Source organism: Coenobita brevimanus, chromosome 81 (genome assembly GCF_032717465.1).
Source record: "Coenobita brevimanus isolate Jiangsu-jjx chromosome 81, ASM3271746v2, whole genome shotgun sequence".
Lineage (NCBI taxonomy): Eukaryota > Metazoa > Arthropoda > Malacostraca > Decapoda > Coenobitidae > Coenobita > Coenobita brevimanus.
This window is the reverse complement of record NC_137034.1, coordinates 23,583,694-23,588,472: the sequence shown is the minus strand read 5'-3', so window position 1 is coordinate 23,588,472 and position 4,779 is coordinate 23,583,694. Positions and strand designations below refer to the sequence as shown.

The window sequence follows — 4,779 nt, the reverse complement described above, 5'->3', positions numbered from 1 at the left end:
CCACTAATCAACGTGAGTCATCTACTGTAACTTTAACTCATATTAAACATTCTAAGATTTTATGAGAAAGGCATAGTTCTTGCAGTTTTTTATCCTGTTTGGACCTAATACATCTTATTCCTACCCAGCAAAGTCAACTTCTAAGTTTTTCTTGCACCACTCGAAAGCTTGCTAGTGTCGTCTCTATATCATATTATACCCTGACTCTAAACAACACAGCCTTTGGTTCTTAATCTTACACTGATGGAGGTCGTTCAATTTCCATCTCTTCAGTAATGATATATATTTTTATGTTTTCTTTACGCTTCCCCCAACAAACTATTTCCAGTTTTTATTGTTACATGGTTTCCAAACCAACAAAATACTTCTACACAACCAGCACTGGAAAGAAAAGTACAGTGGACTGCTATCCGATTGTGTGTGTGATGGCAGGTCGGGGCAGGGATTTTATTAATCTGAATTTCGTAAAAACTGTGTTTGCTGTTCCTCCACAAGACCCAATGACATATCATAAATACACCCCGCTAATACCATCACTACAGTCCTGAATGTGACAGCCCTGACATGTACAGTATGGATGATGCGTGTAGGCTATGGATGAGTATTTGCGCCCAAGCAGTGACGTGAGAAGGTGATTAAGGAGGAGACTCCTCGATATTAGAGAACACACTTTCTAGTCTACACCCAGACTCTGCAACATCAAAAAATTAATAAATGAATAAAATAAAAACCCTTACTGAGTTTTTCCTTCATATAATGTCTTTACAACTCTTCAACTCGGAGAATTAATTATAATAGTCACAGTCTTCTCTTATACAACTTGCCTCAAAAAAAAAAAAAAAAAAAAAAAAAAAAAAAAAAAGTTAGGTTTGTTGCTGCTTGCTTTCCTTTGTACTCCCTTCATGACTTCATCCATCCCTTCCCCCTCCCCAACAGACTCCACCACGATACCATCTCCTGCAACTTACTATGAATGTTTGGACGTAAATGTCTATGAATAAATTATGCGTTTCCTGCCAATCAGTGATATAACTGAGGGGACTGTGAGCAAGGCGAGGCGGGATGTGCTGGCTGATGTTATGAGGAGGAGGAGGAAGAGCCGAAAGGGGTAGAGATGAAGGAAGAAGCACCCTACCTGCCGATATACTGATGAATTTAATAATGAAGTAAACGTGTAAATCATACGCAGAGATGAGGAAAATAATAGTGTGTGCTGGAGACGGGAAAGGAAAAAAAGGAGAGGTGTAGCGAGAAGCGTAATGTGATGTAATATGAAAGGAGAATAGGCAGTACTGAAGTTGAGAGAGGGAGTAGAGTGGGGAGGGGGGAGAGAAGACAGAGATAATCTACTTTGCACTGGAGGTACTGGAGGTAGAGACAGAAGGGAAAGATGGAGAGGGTGAAGAAATCGTCAATATTGATACAGCCAACAGAGGGTCGTTGCTGCAGTGCTCTCAAATTCAAGACACTGTTGACACACACATTACCTGTTCAGCTCCCGCCCCTGCCTCACCCCCTCCCACCTGCAACTCTTGTCCCTCGTGGCCACCATAGTGCAGAGACATACTCTTACTTCCCAACCAGGCAAGTTACAGTCTTACGTTAAAATAAGACAAAATGTCAGAAATTTATCAACATAATACTTCGAACAACACACAGACCACACTCACACATAAAACTTTACACACCCAAACTTAACACATACGCCAGCCTAAATATATGGCAGATTAGCAACCCCTGCTTATACCGTATTCTTATATTATGTCCAGTTCATATATACATACGCTATATATAGCCGTCAAAAAAATGCCAAAGAGAAACAAACGACAGACTGCAAAAATTACTGACAACATGGGCTGACAAACGTGGAGGAATATTAACCAGAAAAGAGGCAATATCTGACAATAAAGGGGAGAACTAAGCTAAAACAATGCAAACTAAAAGTACCTTATTAGATACGGGAGATCCATAGCCCCTCAGTATCCTTGGCGTGGTGAGGTGTGGATTTCCTGAAGCAGCTTAAGTCTACGTAATGCACATCGCAACCAAAAAATTGTTAGTGAAAGACTGACGGACTGAGTCACTCTTAGATTTGCTTCCATATGAAAAATATAACTAACAACAGTGCAACAATACCAGTACTAATTAAAACATATTAGAATAGCTTTAAAACAGTGAAGTACTGAATGTGTGAATTAACTAAAAAGAACATTGAAACACCGAACACATACCGGAAAAAAAATCAGTAGGAATGAAAAATATAATTAACTAGAGGCCATCCCAAGGAGGGAATCACACAAGCCGCGTGCCGATACATATCTAGCGCAGCTCGGAATAGGACCTTGACCTTGACCTACTCTCACCAATTTTGAACTCGTAGATTTTCATCCCTACTACACACCGGTAACATTTTGTGATGAAATGTTGAGCAGTTGCGAAGTTACCGTGGTAACAGACACACAGACCTTGACCTACTATCACCAGTTTCGAACTCGTAGGAGATTTCCATCCCTATGCACACCTGTAAAAGTTTGTGACGATATTTTGAACGGTTGCGAAGTTATCGTGCTAACAGACACACAGACAAACTGAAAACAATACATATAGGAGATTTTCACCCCTACTACAAACCTGTAAAATACTGTGATGATATCTTGAGCGGTTGCGAAGTTATCGTGGTGACGGACACAGAGACCTTGACCTACTTTCATCATATTCGAACTCGTGACCCATTTTTTTTTTTTTTTTCCCTACTACACACCTGTAAAATTTTGTGATGATATCTTGAGCGGTTGCGAAGTTATCGTGCTAACAAAAACACACAGATAGACACACAGACAGACAAATTAAAAACAATACCAGCTCCGCTATCGCGGCTGATAACTAAAATAACAATAACACGAATAGAAAAATAAACCAGAGAACAAAGGCAAGAAAAAATAATAACCTAATGAAAAAAGTAATTTTGTTAAAGTCACTAAGTCTCTTTCGGGGGAAAAATAAACTGGGGAGAGGAATCTGAAGGATGTAAAGCCAACGTGGTTGAAGCTGACATCTTCAATACAACTTTTCATGCATTAATTTTTAAGGCGTCTGCCTACAGATAGAATTTCTAACATCGGAACACTACTTTTACTTTTGCAAACGCCACACGAGTAAAGTCATTCTTGTTAATGGATAATGAAAAATAAATAATAGTAGAACTCCTACTGTACGGCAAAATAACATCTTTCTCTTCCTTTTTCTTTTTTAACTCTATCCAGACGGATTTATTTGGCTAAGAGGAGACCCATCGTGGTGAGGGGGATAGAAAAATCACCATTAACTCCTTCAGTATTATGACGTCTTGTCTATTTCTTTTTCTTGGTGTGACCACAAAATACATTTAGCCCATGAGAGACCCCTCCTAGAACAAAGAGTTTACTATATTTTTACCCTTGCCTGACAACGTCAGAGGAGAGTGTTGTTATCACTGGGATCAATAGGTGTCTGTCCGTAGAGTTCGGCGGCAACGCGGCAGGACGGCTGGCCGGGCGCAGAGATTTCGTTTCCGAGTCAGAACTCAGAAAGTATTCACTATAGAGTATTCACTATAAAGTTGTGTCTTTTGACAGGTAGAACGCTGCGTCTTAAGTTTTTTTTTTTTTTTTAAGTAAAACCCCCCCAAAAAAAATTCAATGTGACCTGTGCAAGGACTCTCAAAGACCTAGGTTATATTTCCTCAAGGTGTTCTCCTTACGCGCTTGGTTAGGTGTGCAGGGATTGGGGGGATATGTGCTTGGTCAGATGGAGAGTTGCAACAAGGTAGCGTTGCCTATGTTACTGACAGACGAGTTATTTTGGGGAAATCCACTGCGGTACATAGAACAAATAAGAGGCCCGCTGGCCCATAAGGAGATTACTAAAATCTAACAAACGTATGTGGGAAACGGACAGAAAAGAGGAAGGCGCTCCCCCACCCACCGCTCCATTCGGCTTATAAATGAGGGCAGGGGGGCAGAGAAAACGGTAGAAAAATACCATGTCATTTAGAAACAACAAATATGGAAATTTTTATAGAAGAGACAGAGGAGGAAAAATTATGAACTATGTAATCACTAATACATAAATATTCATTCATTCATTCATTGCCAGACGCCATGTATCCCAATCGGGGTGGCCAAGGCTTAGAGTTAATTGTTTTACAGGGAGGGGCACTAATCCTCCACTAACCCCACTTGACACGTAGGGAGAACGTTATGCCAACAGCATCTGGTGTTCCCAGGCGGTCACCCATCCAAGTACTAACCAGACCCAACGTTGCTTATGAAAATGAAAAAAAGAATACACAATTACAAAAGGTTCTCATAGTTACGCAATCATCCCACCGTGATCAGTATACACGTCACTCTTGAAATAAAGCACACTCAGTTAAAAATCCGGGCCTGTCCGGGATTTGAACCCGGGACCTCCTGCACCCAAAGCGGGAATCATACCCCTAGACCAACAGGCCGTACACAGCACAGGCGTTACCTAAACACTGGTCACAGATATAGGCAAGAGAATAATTTAACTACAGCTCCACGGAGTAACACCAAACGCGACGAAATCGAAACCGAGATATTGGAGGATATAATAATTAATTGCAGACATGGCGCCTTCCGAGTTCCTCCATGAAGCGTCTCATATTATTTTCATGACAATGCTCCGACGGAGAAAAAATCGTTGTCTAACTTTCATTTTCTCGGCTAATCAATTCTTATCGTTCCATCGGCGTTACTCCACGGACAGCCTCAGTTA

General features: G+C 40.8%; 1 non-coding gene across 1 annotated transcript; it reads right to left on the bottom strand.

The window, feature by feature from the left end:
* Positions 1-4,420: 4,420 nt before the first annotated feature.
* Positions 4,421-4,492, bottom strand: TRNAP-UGG (transfer RNA proline (anticodon UGG)). Its single transcript has one exon. It is a non-coding gene; the product is annotated as a tRNA-Pro (tRNA).
* Between the last annotated feature and the right edge of the window lie 287 nt (positions 4,493-4,779).